The sequence below is a fragment of the Nyctereutes procyonoides genome, unplaced genomic scaffold (genome assembly GCF_905146905.1).
Source record: "Nyctereutes procyonoides isolate TBG_1078 unplaced genomic scaffold, NYPRO_anot_genome, whole genome shotgun sequence".
NCBI lineage: Eukaryota > Metazoa > Chordata > Mammalia > Carnivora > Canidae > Nyctereutes > Nyctereutes procyonoides.
This window is the reverse complement of record NW_026575051.1, coordinates 31813040-31833568: the sequence shown is the minus strand read 5'-3', so window position 1 is coordinate 31833568 and position 20529 is coordinate 31813040. Positions and strand designations below refer to the sequence as shown.

The window sequence follows — 20529 nt, the reverse complement described above, 5'->3', positions numbered from 1 at the left end:
AAATGCTTGTTGATTATATACTTTTCCAATTAAGAAAATGGTACATACTTGTTCTACATTAAAGTTTCAGGTATGTCGTGAAACCTTAAATAGAAAGATATCAAAGAAAACTACAGAAGCTATTATAATAGTAAGCTAAAGTAAGAAACCATTCAGCTCCTCATAAGTGGATTTCATTCTGAAGAAACTTGTAATTTAAATCAAGAGAATGAAAATTAAGAATTTAACAATATTAGTTATATAAATATATTGCACCACTGGCTTAGTTCCAAATTGAAATGGTTATGTATTATTGTACTTTACTAAAGCTCTTTCAGGCTATTATAGACATCCATTATCAGCATAGGATGGAATTTCATTTGGCTTGTAATTTGACATAATAAGCTTAAAAAAAGGATTTTGTTACTAAATGTTGAAGGAAAGAGGGTGCTGAGTAACACATAAATTTGTTATGGATGTTAAATGCTGTTTTTGGATAGCAGCTGTAATTATTTTAGTTTCTTTAATTTTTCAAACAATATAGTCTTTGTTGTCCATAAATAATCCAGTTCACCTGTCCTGAAAGGTCCAAATTCTCCACTGCAAATAGATGGATAGGTCAGCAAATTGACAGCACATTCTTTCTTAAGGGTCCTTATATGCTTTATTCAGTCTGCAAAACTAAGTTCATCTGCTTCCAAGTCCCTTGACTCTAACTTTGGTTTTCTTGATATTTAAAGGATATTTATTTCACCTCTTTGCTCTAAAAACTGATGGAAAAAAAATGAAGGTTTTGCTGACTGCCACACAACTGGTTTCTGTCATAAAGGAACATAAACAAGAAATAGATTGCTGGACCCCAAAGTCTAATAATTCCTCTGTTTCTATACACCTTGGATAGAAAACAAAAATCAAATGAACCAAAAGAAGAAATTACAAATGGAGGAAGCACATTCTGTACCAGCTCTGATCACTTTATCTTGAATAAATTCTAGTCTAATGCCATACCCTTAAATATACAAAGTGATATAACTATACATGCTTGTATCTCACATGATGAAATCATTCTTCAGTTAAAGGCACTTTAGCTATTAAGTTATGACTATATAGATTAGATTGTACTTTTAAACACAGTCTAGATTAATAAATATAAAAATCAATTAGGATCATCTAATGTACAATTAGATGACAATTTTAAGTACTTCATGTTTTAAAAATGATGTCTACCGATATCTAAGGCTAGCATTTGAATCTTATCAGTCTATGAAGTCAGATCCCTTTTATAATGTGTTTACTGAAAATTTTGTATCTAGGAAGATACCTTAGATGACACTGTGGTTCTTCATGACTCTGACATGATTAACAAGAAATCTTATTTCCATATAGCAAAAATAATTTAAAGATGACTTTTATTTTCTCCTTCTTTTAGTACCTATACCAGTCACTCGGGCCAACTCAATCCTCAATCCCTTCCCTCTTTCACCCAGTTTAACTGTCCAAAACCCTTAGATAAAACTTAGATGCAGTCTTTAGGGAACTTGGAAGCTCAGATGTTAAGTGAATACCAAAGAGGTAAGATGAAAAATGAATGCCTTAAAGTATGCCAACTTTATACAAATGTGTCCAGTCCTGACAAAGGAACATAAATGCAAAGCATAAGTGCACAATCTCCATCCTCTGCTTCTGCAGTAATTGCTGCATTAAAACCAGTCATTGTGAGTGGTTAGATAATAGAGCATCTTTCCTCAAAAACTGAGAAAATGCCTTTCTTACAGAAGATTAAAGTGCTTAGAAGAAACCTCAAAGGACACAGTGTCCCTGAACAAATAGGCACATCTCAAATGCTCCAAGAATTATCCTAAATTTACTGTATCGTGTTTTCATTACAACACTAGATTTGATTTCTTATGCAATAAAAATAGGTGACTCATCACTGATAAACCTTGGAGCAAAACCAGCTGCACTTTCATTTTGCAATTTTAAAACCTTCATTTTGAATTTGGATAGTCAGCATCAAATTCTTTCTCATCAGAAAGCATAAGGAATTTTTCCAGTTGAATCTAAAGCATATGGGCTGCTTTTTGTTTGTTTTTGTTTTGCCACCAAAGCAGGGTGGAGCTTCTAACCTTGTTTCTGAGGAAAAACATGAGATTTTAGCACTTCGCCCTAATTGAGGTCCTGGAGAATGGCAGCTCTGTCAGGTAACGTCCTGCCAGGGAATGCAAATGGTCCACATACAAAAGTTGGAGGTAATTAATTTGATGTATCAGTTGCTTCATGGACAAGAATGGAAGGCAGGTAGCAGGAAAAGATGAGAGAGCCAAAGTGTGTGCATGAATGCTGGAGGGATGAACATAATGGGCATAGAGAGCCAACAGAGGAAAATCACAGTTTACTACAATGGTTCAAGTAAGGACTCTGGATCTGGGCCTGAGCTTCAAATCCTGATATTTTAGGGTAACTATAATGTCCTGTTTTTTTGTTTTGTTTTGTTTTGTTTTGTTTTTTCCAGGTCAGTCCCAGTTTATCTCTGTTTTGTATTATTATGAACAGCATCCACTATTACTCCCCAAACCCTCATTTTAGAAGATAAATTCCATATTCATCTTAGAAGTTGTGTAACACTGGGCCAATTGCCTAACTTCTCTGTGCCTCAATTTCTTCTTCTGTAACATGGGAATAATATTATCTGCCTTACTGGAATGTTGGAAGATGAAATAGGTTACTATATGTCAAGAGGCAAGAGACTGATGCCTAGAATAGTTTCTAGAACATACTAGTGTTAGCTACTAGTATGAAAGTATGTTTTCCCCTTTTCAAGTCCAAAGGAACTACCTCACTGTGTATTCTGTATTACAAATATTGGCTTTTGCATTAAACATCCTTTTTTTCATTGTGCTTCAATGACTTTAGGATTGAGATTACATATTTAAAACTTTATATTGAATATATATTGAATATATATGAATATATAACACATAACCAAAGGCAGGAAATGTGCTTAAATAGAGCTTACCCTTTAGAACTTAAATGTGCCACCTAGGGAGCTGAAGGTTCCTTATTATTCATTCTTTTTCCTTCTTTCCTTACCTCCCCCGTTCTCCTCTTCCTCTCCCTTCTCCTGGGCCTTTTTTCTTTTCCTCCCCCTCTTTCTCTCCTCCCTCCTTCCCTCTCTCTCTCCCTTTCCTTTTTCCAATAGAACCTTCCAGAGGGAAGAAGTTGACTTCCCTGGTTATTTGGTCACACAAAGTCAGCTAGGCTAAAAATCTCTATTGAAAAGGAAAATGACCACAACCTCAAAGACAAATGCAGTGTTACCATTGCCGCCAAGGCCAGCCTGCAAAGAGAACTTCAAAAGCACTACTCTTATGCGCTGACCTAAATGCTTAGGGTAGCAACTCATTTTCTATAAATGAGTAGAGGAGACTCCCAAGCAAGGACATATTATAATCATAAACAAAAGCGTGGGTGGATACTGAAATAGAAGTTTAAGGGATGCCTTAAAAGGGATATTGATGTTTCCGAAGTATTTAAAGTTTACATCATTTTTCATGTTGATTCAGAGGGAACAATTTACATATTAGGTCTTGACTCACCAATACTAGAAAATTGGATGGTTATCAAAATGGATTTGCTTGTGGAAAACATCACTCAAAATTACTAGACGGTCACCTCTACAATTTTGAAATCCTGTCAGAAAAATATGGCAAGGAAGGGACTATACATGGCTTCCGTGTGTTAGAAAGCAACTATTAGTTTTGTTTGTATACTTATAGCAAGCACAGAGAGACCGAGCAAAGCCTGCACATAGTGTGATCCCTTGGCAATTAGCATTTTAAAAGGCCGTGGTTTTCTATATTTATATAGCAATGCTGAGTGCCTTATAAAATACTGAGGGCCCTTGGGAGGGAAGGGAAGGACAGCTGATATTTATTGAACACTTGACATGACCTCAGCATTTGTTAGCCATTCCTTAATTTATTCAGTAAGTATGTATCAAATGGCTCAGTGCTAGGCACTGTTCTTAGCACAGCATTTAGGTAGGTGCTTTACATGTGATATCTTATTTAATATTTATTTATTTTTATTTATTTTTTTTTAAATTTTTATTTATTTATGATAGTGACAGAGAGAGAGAGAGAGGCAGAGACATAGGCAGAGGGAGAAGCAGGCTCCATGCACCGGGAGCCTGACGTGGGATTCGATCCCAGGTCTCCAGGATCGTGCCCTGGGCCAAAGGCAGGCGCTAAACCGCTGCGCCACCCAGGGATCCCTTATTTAATATTTAGAACAATCCTTACTTGATATTTAAGATAACCCTAGGAGGCATCATTATTATCAGTATCCTCATTGTTATTATCCCTATATTCATTTTACAAGTGAGGAAGTAGATTCTGTTTAAGTGATAACATTGTGATTCAATTCTCAGTTTGCCTACTCAGAAGTATATGATTTTGCACTGTGTGGTACAGTTTGATTTTACCCATATAAATTAACAGTAAATTTACTTTGTTTTACTGCAAGATATTTGCACTAAATATAAAAGACAGACATAATGATTCGATGAAAGGAAATAAAACTATTCTCACTTGTCCCAACAGGAGATCAAAACTGGGTACCACTGAAGAATGGTGATTATCAAAAGGAGATATATACACGTACTTTAATTTGTCCAGCATAACCTTTATGTTCTTTTTTTTTTAAGATTTTATGTATTTATTCATTATTCATGAGAGACAAACAGAGAGAGGCAGAGACACAGGCAGAGAGAGAAGCAGGTTCCCTGCAGGGAGCCTGATGCAAAACTGGATCCCAGGACCCTGGGATCACGACCTGAACCAAAGGCAGATGCTCAACCACTGAACCACCCAGGTGTCCCTAATCTTTATGTTCTAACATCTCTATAAAAAATCATATTTTAGGATTCTACAGCAGTACATGGTTTATAGGAAACAGTCAGACAGATTTTGGTTGTTCTTAATCAACCTGTTTCCTCCGTTTATTGGGTCTCTTTCCCCGAAAAGCTAAGATGGGAACACTGAGGGCCAAAGAGAAAGACAGGCTTGCCAGGAAACAGTCTGAAACCATCACTTCCCAAGAAACATAGCCCCTAGGCAAGAGTGTCTGCTACAGAGAAGTATCCCCAAGTCCCAGGATCAGTACACAGACATTTAGATGAGAAATATTCTTCCCATTAGGAATTTACAGGTTTTTCTTTTTCAGAGAAAGTGTAGGATCCTCTAATTATAATTTTCTAATTTTTATTTAAAGATTTATTTATTTACTTTTTAGAGAGAGAAAGCACAGTAGCAGGGGTTTGGGGGTAAAAGCAGATAGAGAATTCTGAAACAGACTCCCCACTGACCATGGACACTGACACAGCAAGGGACTGGATCCCATGAGAACATGAGAGAGATCATGATCATGTTCTGAGATCATGCTTGAGCAAAAAATCAAGAATCAGCTACTTAACGGACTGAGCTAACCAGGGGCCCCTAGGATCCTCTGATTTTTAAAAATAGACAAAGTAGGTACTCAAAATGTAACTATGTGATATATCAAGGATACTTTTTTCAGTTTGTTAGCTTTTAATGACATATATATTGAAACTTTATATTTAACCATTTTACATATCCCTTTCCATCATGAAAATAAAAAAAAAACTTGTAAATTACTTGTGAATCATTAGCTTCAGATTCTGTTTTTATCCATTGTCTGTTTTGTTTTTGTTTTTGTTTTATTTAAATATAAGCCTAGAAGTCCCTGCACAGCACGGCTTATTCTTCTTTCTGCCCACGGTATTTTTTTTTCCCCTTACAGTATTTTTGACAGACTTTAGTGCTCTCCATGAAGGAGTCCCTTAGCTTCTTCTCAGGTCACTTCTATATCCCTAACATTTAATCATACTTATGCACATGGTATGTCCATAGTCACACATGACTCTGGCTAAAGCTGAACTGTTTCAACCAGAAATTGGCAAACTACAACCCACAGGTCAAATATTTCCTATCAGCTCTTTTTGTAAGGTCTGCAAGCTAAAAATGGTTTTCACATTTTTAAATGATTGAAAAAATCAAAAGAATATTTCTTAGCATGTGAAAATTATATGAAATTTAAATTCCAGTGTCCACAAATGAAGTCTTACTGGAACACAGCCACATCCAGTCACTTACATACAATCTAAGATTGCTTTCTTGCAACAGTGGCAGAGTTCAACAGCTGCACTGAAAACTATGCAGTCCACAAACCCTAAAATATTTACTGTTTGGCCCTTTGCAGAGAAAGTATGCCTACCTCTGTTCTAGACATATGATGGAGAAGCTTTTTTTAAACAGTAAAATTTTTCTTTAAAGAGAAACCCATTCTAAAAAACATGGGTTTCTGTACTTATTCTGCTACCTATTGCATGTTTTCCCTACCTTTTCTTTCAATGCTACACTTAGTGGAGGAATTTTAGCTGATTAGATCATTTTTCTTTTAGTTTTCAAAAATAGTATGTTTTGTGGTCTTTTAGAGACAGACACTTTTTTAATAAATGTTCATCTTCTCTACCCAAGTAGTTCATGATTTTACATGTAACATAAATGCAATGTTATATGGGAGAGTCATTTTTGTATGTATATCCAGATAGTAAAAACAAATGAAATAGAAAAAGCTTTAGTGGGGTGCCTGGGAAGCCCAGTCAGTTTAGCATTGGACTTTTGATTTCAGCTCAGGTCATGATCTTAGGGTGATGAGACTGATCCCCACGTTGGGCTCTGCCCTCAGTGGGGAGTCTGCTTGAGATTCCCTCTCTCCCTCTGACCCTCCCCCTGCTTGTGCTCTTTCTCTAACAAATTAAAAAAATAAATAAATAAAATATTTTTTTAAAAAGAAAATGCTTTAGGAAACGTTTTCCTTCTTCTCCCAACCAGAGGAATTAAGAACAGAATTCCTGCAGATGAAGGAACATCAGATGATAATTAACCAAGTACTGAATAAGAAAGAGGAGAGAGAGAGACAGAGGAGAGGGAGAGTACATGCAACATTACTGACTTATTTCTTTTTACATGCACATGTCTGCATGTATGTGTATAATATGCTGTTTTGATATGTGAGCTGTTTTCAATCTTACTAGAGAAGAATTAAGCCAAGGACCTATTAGGAATTAGGCATCAGTGCAGGCAGCAAACAGCAACTAAAGCCAATAATCCAAGGGCTTTCCAAGATAGTGACTCATCCATTCCCAGAAAAGTAATAGCAATGACCAATGCTAAGGGGTGACAAGGGAAAAGAGATCATTGCAGACTCAGAAGCTCATTCTGGAAATTCATTCATCCAAAAAAATCTCTATTGAGTCCTGAGAATGTTTCAAGTGCTATCTTACTACTGATGATTTAACAACTGAACAAGAGACATGAAGTCTTGGCTTTGAAAGAGCTCACAGTCTAGTGGGGAATACACACAATTAGTAAGGGAACAAACAATCCAGATGAGGCTAGATTGTTAGAGTATAAAAGACGTAAAGGATGAGATAGAACATGGTTGTGTGGCTGAAGAAGGCCTCACTGAAGAGGTGCTGTCACGGGATCCCTGGGTGGCTCAGCAGTTTGGTGCCTGCCTTCAGCCCAGGATGTGATCCTGGAGACCAAGGATCAAGTCCCACATCAGGCTCCCTGCATGGAGCCTGCTTCTCCCTCTGCCTGTGTCTCTGCCTCTCTCTCTCTCTCTCTCTCTCTCTCTCTCTCTCTCTCTCTCTCTCATGAATAAATAAGTAAATCTTAAAAAAAAAAAAATGAAGAGGTGCTGTCCGGGCTGTGGTTTGGCAGCTGAGTATGGCACAGGGAAGAGGAAACTACCCGTGCAAACCTAGAGCCGGAAAAAGGCCTGTAATATTCCAGAACTATCAGAATAGTAGCATCTGGGTAGGAGGAATGGCATGAGTTTTTGAAAGGCATGAAATGAGGAAATTTAATATGTCCTAGAGAAATAGTAACACTTCTAATAGGGCAGAAAAGTTTAGGTAGAGAAATAGTAGGAGAAAAAGCTAAGTATGATATCATAGGCTAAGAGATCTAGAGCATGATCAAATTTAGAATTTGAAAATGTAAGTGAGATCCCTTATAATTAGAAGTGATAATTGATAATGTGGGCATTGATAAATCCTCCTGAAGAAAGAATATAATGGAAAGATTACTTTATTCAAAATATTATTTGACCACCCATAACATACCTGGCACAGTCATGGGCACTGAAAATATACCAGTGAACAAAAAAGTTAAAGTCTTTCTGATGGACTGGCATATTATGGGGTGGGGTGGGAGACAGACAAGGAAAACAGACAACTGGATAGAAATGTAAATGATATGATTAGAGATTAATGAGTGGGGTTGGGAAGTTTTCCTAAGTGAGGAAAGCTTCTTTGGTTACCTGGCATTTGTGCAAACATCTGTAAGAAGTGAGATGGTGAGTTATGCAGATATTAAGATGACAGGGGGAAAACAAAGCTAAGAAATGTAGTTTAGGAAAGGCTCACTTTTAGGTGTTAAAGAGAAATACACATAGAAAGATACCAAAAATAAATGGAGAGAGAAAAGAAAACTGCAATCGTGAACTAAGGAACAGAGAGATGCCTTTTAATAAGGACAAAGTGGCTTTAAAAGGAGTCAGAGGTTTTATAAAGATTATGGAGAAGAACCATTGTTTTGATTTGAAACCATACTTTAAGATTAGCTTCAGGTCATGCTCTATTGCAGAGGTTGGCCAACTTTTTCTATAAAAGGCCGAAAAATAATATTTTCAGCTTTGTGGGCCATTAGGCAATTACCCAATTCTGCTAATGTGATATGAAAACAGCCATAGACAATTCATAAATGAATGATCATGCAAGAAAACGTGTTTAATTATGTAATAAAAACTGTCTTGTGTGCTAGTATTGTATGTTTGTGTTTTATTTATTTATTTTTTTTAATTTTATTATTTATTCATCAGAATATGCAGAGAGGAGACAGAGAGAGAGGCAGAGGCACAGGCGGTGGGGAGAAGCAGGCTCCATGCAGGGAGCCCGATGTGGGACTCAATCCGTGGTCTCCAGGGTCACGCCCTGGGATGAAGGCAGGCGCTAAACCACTGAGCTACCTGGGCTTCCCTATGTGTGTGTTTTAATCCAACAAATGTTTATTGGGCAGAACTTTTGATTTCCCAGCACTAAAGCACTTTCTTCCCCAGTGTCACCTACCTTAATTGATGGTGCCACAGTCTACTCAAATGTTCAAACCAAAAACCTAAAGGTCATCTTGACTTCTGGTTTTTCCTTTGCCTCCTATGACTCATCCATCAACACATTCTCTCAGTATTATTTCTATAACATATCTTAAACCACTGTACTTTTATCTCCATTCCATTACCCTCTAGAAACTCCCAGAATCTCTAACCTGAGCTAATACAAGAGCTGCCTAACTGGTTTTCTTGATTCCACTCTTTTCTCTGAATTGCTTACTCTCTCAGAAACTAGAGTTACCTTTAAAAAATAGATAAATCAGATCATATTGTCCCCTTGCTTGAAATAATTCAATGGCTTTGCCAGGGCTCTTAGAATAAAATACAAATCTTATACAATGGCCTACAAGGCTTTGCATGGCTTGGCTTCTGTCTCTCTCTATGGTCACATTATACATGGCTGCTTGTTTACTGACCCAGATCAAATTGTACAGGTCTTTTCTTTTTCACCACAGGACTTTTCCTTTCTAACTAGAACATTATTTTCTATTCTTATCCTTGAGTCTCTGTTAACTTGGTCTGTTTTAACTGCCTTAGCTACAGAAATTCATCCCCTCCTCCAACTGTTCCTCTCTATTACATCACTGTTTATTTTCTTTATGGCCCTCTTCACAATTAAACATAGTCTAGTTTATGTAGATGTGTTTATTAGCGGTTTCCTATGCTAGACTATAAGCTCCAAAAGGAAACATATTTTCTCTGTTTACCACTGTATGATTGAATCCTAACATACAGTAGGTCTAACACAACTCATATATATATATATATATATATATATATATATAAATGAATGAAGTCTACCAACGATAAAATAGAAGAAACTGGGTTTAATGTGATAACTTTGGCCCCTGAAGACAAAAATATCTAGTTTTCTAACTACTTTGTGATCTTTGGCAAGTTATTTAATTGCTCTTCAGTTTAACCATCTATAAAAATTAATACCCTTTCATGAGGTTTAAGCTGAAGGCAGTTAGTTCATTGCCTACACATAGTAAGTAAGACACATTATATGTCACTTGCCTTTTATCCTTTATCTTAACCATTCTCTGCCTTGTGTAAAATATGGTGGAAAAATAAAAAAAGAAAAAGTCTTGAGTCAGAAAGATATTACAATCTAGTGAGACATCTGCTTCACACTAATATCTTAAGTATGGGCAGAATGGGTAATAAGAATGTTTCTTCTGAACTCCAAAACTGTCTATTGAACTATTCAGTTGGAAGTCTTCAAGAATCTTAAATGTAGCACATCTGAAGATTTACTCTTGATTTCTACTCACCCTTCATCTAAGGGTGACTTTTTGCATATAGTCATCCCATATCTATAAAGGGTACCTCCATCTACTCTTCCCCCAAGACAGAAAACAGGAAGTTATCCTTGACATGTCCATATTGTCATTCCCAGAATCTCATCATCACTGTGCTTGCTATTTTTTTCCAAAGCACAACTTAAAGTTGTCTTTTTATCTGTTTTGATTGCTACACATTTCATCAAATCTTTAAATTAAAAACTCACTATATTCACTACTTCCATTCTTCCTATGCACTTTCCACACTGCAATGAGAGTATTTTTTAAGCAGAGTTGAATCGTGTTACTTCCTGTTACACTTGTATCAGATAACAAAATTCTCTCCAGGGTCTCCATGACTTGATCCTTGACTTCCTCTTCAACATTACCTCATTACTTTCCCCATTTACAAGCACTCTCCAATCATACTTCTGTTCTTTCATTTAATAACAAACAGTTCTGGGACACTTGGGTGGCTCAGTGGTTGAGGTCTGCCTTTGGCTCAGGGCATGATCCGAGGGTCCTGGGATTTAATCCCACATCATGCTCCCTGTGGGGAGCCTGCTTCTCCCTCTGCCTATGTCTCTGCCTCTCCCTCTGTGTCTCTCATGAATAAATAAAATAATAATAAAATAAAATAAAATAAAATAAAATAAAATAAAATAAAATAAAATAAAATAAAATAAAATAAAATAAAATAAAACAGTCCTTTGATTAATTCTTATTTAACTCAGATCTTGGCTTGAATGCCAACCACTTTCTAGCACAGAGCAACCACTGCCTGCATATCTAAGTAAGAAACGTTAGTTAGCCTCTCTTCATATTATTTACCATGATTTAAATATGTCTATGAATGTATTTGTGTATATGCATTTTGATCTTAAAAATTGGTTTTCCTTGTATTTTCCCATATACAATAATACAAATTATATATTCATTCATTCATCTAGTAAGTTTTATATTTAAAAACTTAAAATTGGGATGCCTGGGTGGCTCAGCAGTTGAGCATCTGCCTTTGGCTCAAGGTGTGATTCTGGGGTTCTGGGATCAAGTCCCATATTGGGCTCCCTGCGTGGAGCCTGCTTCTCCCTCTGCCTATGTCTCTGCCTCTCTCTGTGTCTCTCATGAATAAATAAATAAAATCTTAAAAAAAGAAGAGAGAGAGAAAACTTAAAAAAATAAAATTGAAAACTTAAAATCTTCCCCACTAGAATGTAATCTCTGTAACAACAGAGATCAAGCATATTTGCCTCATCTTTTTGGGTCCAGAGGATAATTAGTACTTGGCAGACACTTAGTAAATATTGATTTAATATAATGAAAAAAGAAGAGCAAAGAACTAATTTTAACTTGGGAGGGGGAACTTGGCAACGTTCAACACATGACTCTAAAATAATGTAAATAAGAACAAAGAGATAACTTCAAGTTGTTCATAAAAATTCAGCCACTTCTGTAGCTCCTGGGTGGCTCAGTTACTTGAGTGTCAGACCTTTGGTTTTGGCTCAGGTCATGATCTCAGGGTCATGAGACTGAGCCTTTCGTGGGGCTATGTGAATGGGGAGTCTCCTTGAGATTCTCTCCTTTTCCTTCTGCCCCTCCCCCTACTTGTGCATGTGCACTCTCTCTCACTCTCTCTCTAATAAATAAATAAATCTAAAGAGAGAGAGAGAAATTTGGCCACTTCACCTTATCAAAAAGAAACCATGGGCCTTATGCCTTTTTCAAAATAGGGAGAACTGAAAAACTGAAAAAACCAAATACAGTTTTTTGAAGAAATAGCAGAGACAAATAGCAGTAACAAGAGACCATCTACTCAGCAGTTAAATACCAACCCTAGTGTTTTATCTCACTTGGCTCCACACTCTCACCTTCACTCTCAACCAAGTACAATCAATCCCATTTTGCAGACTAGTTTTGGATCCTTATGCCTCAAAAACACTTAATCCTCATGGCATTAGAGTAAAGATTTATGGGTTTACAGTCAGAATATAAACAAACTAAAGAATGGTGGGAAAAGTAATACATGAGCTCTACATTTGTGAACCTCATTTCTTTCCCATTAAGTTCAGAAAACATTTTTATTCTTTGAATCTTCAAACCAAAAAGCAAACAAAAAATAAAAATCTCCAACTAAACAATAATTTACTCTTCCTCCCCATACACATGCATGCACAAACACATAAAAACACACATTCTGCGATTAAATTGAGTGTTCTGTTTCATTATAATTTATATGTAGTTTAAAAGCACACAAATCAATTACAGTTTTCTTTCATTTATGTTGTCTAAATTATATTAACATACTTTTCTATTAAGAAACTAATATTTAAAATGTAAATATTCCACATTTCTAATATGCTAATTTTGAAATGTTGTACATTTTCATAATAAACTTTAAAATGGTAGGGGTTACCCTCTTTAGTAAGAATATTATACTTTAGGGAAAAAAATTTTTTAAAAAGGAAGGAGTAAGGGAAAGTTAAAGATAATTAATCTGGCAATGAGTTTGGGGAAAGTAAAAGGAGACAACCTAGAACAAAGGGACACAAGTATTAATGCTCCTAAATAACAAGACAGATTCTTTGAAAAGAGGAGGTTTATATTTCAAAAAGTAATAAAGTAGCCCAAATGGGTACTGAAGTTAATTATTAAAACATTTTGTAGTGGCAAATAAAATGTTTCAGTAACTTAATCTCAATTATATCTGTTTATATTCCTACTGCATTTTAGAGCCTTATTTCAATATATGAGGCTTTGATTTCAGAATACAGATGGATATATAATGTATTATTCAATATAATACATTACTTATTGACTATTTAGTCCCTACAACTATAACATTCTATTTTGTAGTTATTAGCTAAGGCTTAAATAAAATATTATCCAGTATATAAAGTTATATATGCTTTAAAGTTTATTATTATTGGATACACAATTCAGTTTAACTTTTATTAAAAAGCATCTTCATATTTGATGTAACTTAAAAAGAAACAACAAAAATAAAAAAAACTACTTTTCCCCTAAACCCAGAGTATAAATTTTAAAAATATCTGAAACAACTGCATTTCAGATGCAAACACCGATAAATATTTTAGAACATACACACACATCCATACTCACTCACACTTTTCTTTCATATTCATATGCCACAAACCAAAACATAAGATCAAATTAAAGAAATACATTAAACCAGCCACACAAGTAATATTTTTAAAGTTAAAAGTCTTCATGTGAAAAATGTAAGTGGGTGACAAAAGCCAAAAAAATATATTTTTGTCTGTTCAAAAGACATTATTTAAAGACAAAAGTGGGGCAGCCTGGATGGCTCAGGGGTTTAGTGCTTCCTTCAGCCCAGGGCCTGATTCTGGAGACCAGGGATCGAGTCCCACATCAGGCTATCTGCATGGAGCCTGCTTCTCTCTCTGCCTCTCTCTCTCTCTCTCTCTCTCTTTCTCTCTCTCTCTCTTTCTCTCTCTCTCTCTTTCTCTCTGTCTCTCATGAATAAATAAATGAAATCTTAAAAAAAAAAAGACAAAAGAGTCTAATTCACTTATGAATTCAAAGGATATAGTAACCCTAAAGAATTATTTGATGCATCTAGAGGGAAAATTGATACAGTTCTAAGGAATACAGGTGATGTATTACATGTTAAGGAGTAGAAATCATAAAATTAAAGCACAGGGAGCAGGACAAACTGGCAGAGGAGTAGGATTCTCACCTCTCCCAGCCCCTCCAACTTACCTAGAACACTTTCTAACCATCCTGAAAACCTATGAATTTGACCTCAGATTTAAAGAGAACAGCCTGAACGCTACAGAGAGAAGAGTTTTCACTTCTAACAAGGTAGGAAGGCGAAAAAAATTTTTAAAAAATCAAGCGGGGGAGGGGCCTGCGAAAAAAATAAAAAAAGAATCAAGTGAGGGAGGGCCCTGCGAGGAGCCGGGCTAAGGCCATGACGAGAGCCTCTGGACAGGAAAGCCCAGCCCTGGAGAAGTGGGAACTTTAAAAAATCTGCATCAGATTCCTCCCAGACGGAAAGGCACTCAGCAGGGAAATTGGGCCGAACCGCAGGAGGGGCAGTGGAGCCTCCAGGTTCCCGGGGTCACTAACAGAGGACGTGTACCCTGGGGGAAAGCACGCCATACACCGTGGGAAGGATCAGTAAAGGGCTGGAGGGGGCCCACCCCACGGGGCCTCGGGGAGAAGCCAGTGAGTCAGGGGGGTGGCTCGGGACAAGGGGGCTGCGCCCTGCTGCTTTCGGGAGCTGTGGCCCCTGGAGCGTGATTCCAGCAGCTCAGGCCCTGAATCCCAGGGCGTGGGGGGACACAGCCAGGATCCTGCACTCCCCCCGGGATGGATGGAGGTGGGGAGGGCACAGGACAGCGAGGGTGTTCCTGCCGGGCAACCCCGAGCTGTGCAGATCAGCCCCCCTCCACCCCCACCCCAGAGCATCCAGGCCAGCACAGACTGGGAGACTGTGGTGGTTACTGCGGGAGCTGACTCCAGGGCTGCAGGGCTGGCTGCTGCCAGTGGGGTTGTTCCTCCTGGTGTCACCCTGTGCCTGGGAGGGGCGGGGCCGCCAGGGAACAGAGGCCTCATGGGGTCAACAGCTTCCACTGAGCCCGGCACCCAGCAGGGGTGGAGGCAGCTCCCCCAGGTGCACACACCTGAAAGTCAGCACAGCAGCCCCTTCCCCACAAGACCAGCTGGAAGGACAGGGAAAGAGGAAGTTCTTGACCAAGCAGTGCTGGAATGCTCCAGGGGAAGTCGAGGGATTTACAGGATATAGAACCAGAGGATACCCCTCCTATTTTTTTTTCTTCCCTTTTCCAGTACAACTCGTTTTTATATCAGACTGTAAATTTCCATTTTTTCTCTTTTCCCACCTTAACTACAATATTTTACCACCTCCTCTTTTTAAGATTCTTCCTTTTTGACTTTCATATTTCTACAATTACAGGTCCTAGATATATTTTCCTCTTCTAGATTCCCTTCAACATATTCAACTTAATTTTGGGAGATATACAAGATATGTTTTTTTGTTTTGTGTTTTTGTTTTCTCTGCCTTATTTTGTTCTACAACGATGGAAGTTAATACCTTCTAAAACATGACCAACATGCACCCAGAACCAAGTGGAATACCGTACTGGCTCATTCTGTGAGATTCCTCATTACCATTTTGCCCCACTCTTTTATCTCATTTATGTTTTGGTGGTCAATGTTGGGGCTTTCTACAAATATTTCTGGTTTATATAAATTTGGGACTAAGCATCTTCTAACATGAAGAACTTAATATACTTAGAAACAAGAGGATCACCCTCTACCTCTAACTCAGGTAGACTACATTCTCCCTCCACTACAACTTCATCACCATCACCATCTCCCAGTCCCCCCCTCCTTTTTTTTTCTTTTCTCTTTTTCTTTTTTTTTTCTCTTCTTCTTTGGGATCCTTGGCCTTTTATATCTTACTACTTTGTTTAAAAATTTTTCACCTTAGTGGTCCTTTTGTTTCATTTCATTCCGATTTTTGTTTTTAATTTTTGGTCTCTGACCTAAGCAGAATCATGTAGGGTGAAATTTACTTAGGTCGTAGTTGATATTCTTGACTCAGCCCGTTCATACAGTCACTCTGCACTGAGAAAAATGACTAAAAAGAACTCACCACAAAAGAATCAGAAACAGTACTCTCTGCCACAGAGTTACAGAATTTGGATTACAATTCATTGTCAGAAAGCCAATTCAGAAGCACAATTATAAAGCTACTGGTGGCTCTGGAAAAAAGCATAAAGGAATCAAGAGACTTCATGACTGCAGAATTTACATCTAATCAGGCCAAAATTAAAAATCAATCAAACGAGATAAATCCAAACTGGAGGTCCTAACAATGAGGGTTAATGAGGTAGAAGAAAGAGTGAGCAACATAGAAGACAAGTTGATGACAAGGAAGAAAGCTGAGGAAAAAAGAGAAAAACAATTAAAAGACCATGAGGAAAGGTTAAGGGAAATAAATGATAGCCTCAGAAGGAAAAATCTACATAAAGTTGGGGTTCCAGAGGGACAGAAAGCATATTTGAACAAATCATAGCTCAGAACTTCCCTAATTTGGGGAGGGAAACAGGCATTCAGATCCAGGAGATAGAGGACCCCCCAAAAATCAATAAAAACCGTTCAACACCTCAACGTTTAATAGTAAAACTTGCAAATTCCAAAGATAAAGAGAAAATCCTTAAAGCAACAAGAGACAAGAGATCCCTAACTTATATGAGGAGAAATATTAGATTAACAGCAGACTTCTCAACAGACACCTGGCAGGCCAGAAAAGGCTGGCAGGATATATTTAGGGTCCTAAATGAGAAGAACATGCAGCCAAGAATACTTTATCCAGCAAGGCTCTCATTCAGAATAGAAGGAGAGATAAAGAGCTTCCAAGATAGGCAGAAACTGAAAGAATATGTGACTACCAAACTAGCTCTGCAAGAAATATTAAGGGGGACCCTGTAAAAGAAAGAGGATGCCCAAAGAAGCAATCCACAAAAACGAGGACTGAATAGGTATTACAATGACACTAAATTCATATCTTTCAATAGTAACTCTGAACGTGAATGGGCTAAATGACCCCATCAAAAGACGCAGGGTTTCAGACTGGATAAAAAAGCAAGACCCATCTATTTGCTGTCTACAAGATACTCATTTTAGAGCTAAGGACACCTACAGTCTGAAGATGAAATGTTGAAGAACCATTTACCATTCAAATGGTCCTCAAAAGAAAGCTGGGGTAGCAATCATCATATCAGATAAATTAAAGTTTATCCCAAAGACCGTAATAAGAGATGAAGAGGGAAACTATATCATACTTAAAGGGTGTATCCAACAAGAAGACCTAACAATCATGAATATTTATGCCCCTAATGTGGGAGCTGCCAAATATATCAATCAGTTAATAACCAAAGACATACTTAGATAATAATACACTAATAGTCGGAGACTTCAACATGGCACTTTTTGCAAATGACAGATTTTCTAAGCACAACATCTCCAAAGAAACAAGAGCTTTGGGTGGCCCCTGTGGCTCAGTGGTTAAGCCCCACTTTTGGCCCAGGGTGTGATCCTGGAGACCCAGGATCAAGTCCACATCGGGCTCCCTGCATGGAGCCTGCTCTCTCTCTGCCTGTGTTTCTGCGCCTCTCTCTCTCTGTGTGTCTCTCATGAATAAATAAATAAAATCTTTAAAAAAAAAAAAGAAAGAAAGAAAGAAACAGAGCTTTAAATGATACACTGGACCATATGGATTTCACAGATATTTACAGAACTTTGCATCCAAATGCAACTGAATACACATTCTTCTCAAGTGCACATGGAACTTTCTCCAGAATAGACCACATACTGGGTCACAGATCAGGTCTTAACTGATACCAAAAGATTGGGATTGCCCCCTCCATATTTTCAGACCATAATGGTTTGAAACTTGAACTCAATCACAAGAAGAAATTTGGAAGAAACTCAAACACTTGGAGATCCTGCTAAAAAAAATGAATGGGTCAACCAGGAAATTAGAGAAGAATTAAAAAAATTCATGGAAACTAATAAAAAGGAAGATACAACCATTCAAAATCTCTGGGGATACAGCAGAAGGAGTCCTAAGAGGGAAATACATTGCAACACAAGCATCCCTCAAAAATTTGGAAAAAACTCAAATACACATGCTAACCTCTCACCAAAAGGATCTGGAGAAAGAACAGCAAATAAAACCTACAACAAGCAGTAGAAGAGAGTTAATAAAGATTCAAGCAGAACTGAATGAAATAGAGACAAGAAGAACTGTAGAACAGATCAACAAAACCAGGAGTTGGTTCTTTGAAATAATTAATTAGATAAACCATTAGCCAGCCTTAATAAAAACAAAAGAGAAAAGACTCAAATTAATAAAATCATGAATGAAAAAGGAGAGATCACAACCAATACCAAGGAAATACAAACAATTTTAAAAACATATTATGAGCAGCAATACGCCAATAAATTAGGCAATCTAGAAGAAATGGACGCATTTCTGGAAAACCACAAACTACCAAAACTGGAACAGGAAGAAACAGAAAACTTGAACAGGCCAGTAACCAGGGAGGAAATTGAAGCAGTCATCAAAAACCTCCCAAGACACAAAAGTCCAGGGCCAGATGGCTTCCCAGGGGAATTCTATCAAACGTTTAAAAAAGAAACAATACCTATTCTACTAAAATAGTTCTGAAAGATAGAAAGGGACAGAATACTTCCAAACTCGTTTTATGAGGCCTTCATCACCTTAGTTCCAAAACCGGATAAAAAGCCCACCAACAAGGAGAATTATATATATTTATAATAACACTTTAAGGAAGACATTATTATCTATACTTTAGAAAGGAGCCATCTGACGGATTTAGAAATGAAATAACTGTAGAAGCTCAGCTCGTTGTGGTATAGTCAAGGTTTGCAGCTAAATCTAGCTCCAAAGTCAACATGCTTTCCTAGATGCAAAATGGCATCCCCGTTAACATTTACATAAGAGCACCAGTCTTTAATCTGAGTCATATTTTTCAGTTGTCAAATTCAGAGGAAAACTTATTTAATTGGAATTTGGCAAAAGAAGCAATTGAAAAGAGGAATAACTTAGCATTGAATTCTGGTATAACCAAATAAGAGTTTTTAAAAGGTGAAGCCATAAAAGGAGAAAAAAATTAAAATTTGTTAAAAAGGAATCAGAGTCTCTTTTCTCTTCACTTGTTATTGTTACAGAGGCAGACCACTATTGCCATGGAGAAAAGCAATTATTGCTATAGAGACAGTTAAAATGGAATTGTTTTTCATATTCACACAAACTCACAGCAACCTCCTTCTAATTCACTTTATAGCAAAACTGGAAAGATGGCATGCAGAATGCTAATTTTAGTAATTTCACATCTTTATTGTATAAACCAACAGAGACCAGAGGTATTATTTTATAATATTCAAATTTTGTTTTCAATTGGCTTTAGATTTTATGTTTCTATTCTGGCCTGTAAGTGTCTACCAGATCCTGAAGGAATTAACCTCTAACAGAAGAATGTAGGCACACTGGGGAAGATCTATCATTCCAACATGTTTTAGATACAACGTCTCCAGAGAACTAGGAAGTCACTTGGCCCTTATTCTAATCCCATCTCTAAAAGCCTTTTCCTAGTTGGAATCCTCTTCCTCTTCAGGATCTCTTGAATGGAGGCAAAACATTGATCCCTTTATGCAAAACTTCTTTTCATAGCTTCAATAGGGCACAGAAGGCATGAGCAACTTTTTTGCAAAAGCTTGTGTTCTTTGGGGCACCTGGGTGTCTCAGTTGAGATTGAGCACCCCATCAGGCTCCAAGCTCAGCATGGACTCTGCTTGGGATTCTCCCTTTCCCTCTACTCCTCCCAGCTGCTCTCTCTCTCTCTAGAAATAAATAAATAAAATCTTAAGAAAACAAACAAACAAAAAACAATCCCTGTTCTTTATAGAGAATAATTACAAAAAACTCAACCCCAAAATGTTTGTTATTAGGTTTATGTGTCAACATGTGAAAAAAAAAAACATGAATTCTGTCTATATTTTCATTAAAAATTTTGAAGTTTTGAAATTGTGTTTCTTGATTCAGAACAGCTTTCACAAGCCATGTCCAATAATACACCAAGATGTACCACCAAAGCATCTATCTTCACCATCTATGTTACATGCATTTTGTCCTTTAGGCTTTGAACTCTTTCTTATAGGTATACATAGCTAGCTAGGGAGGGGTCAATGTTTCCTCTGAGTTTTCCCATTCCTGTCCCAGTGTTGCTGAGCATTACTGTGCATTCTATGTTGTACATTTCTAAATGAAAGTCCTGTGACCTCATTTGTTTTCTTCAGACCACATTCATTTTCCCAGTAAATATAAAATCCAAGACAAATAATAGGCTTGAAAGCTGAAGATTTGGTCTTTATCCATTCTCCACTAGACAGCTATTGAAGGAACAGAGAC

At 37.2% G+C, this 20529-nt stretch overlaps 1 protein-coding gene across 1 annotated transcript in view; it reads right to left on the bottom strand.

Moving 5' to 3' along the window:
- The window catches only part of ADGRB3 (adhesion G protein-coupled receptor B3), a 705508-nt gene that overhangs the window by 314469 nt on the left and 370510 nt on the right, over nucleotides 1–20529 (bottom strand). The gene's annotated exons all lie outside the window — the stretch shown is intronic.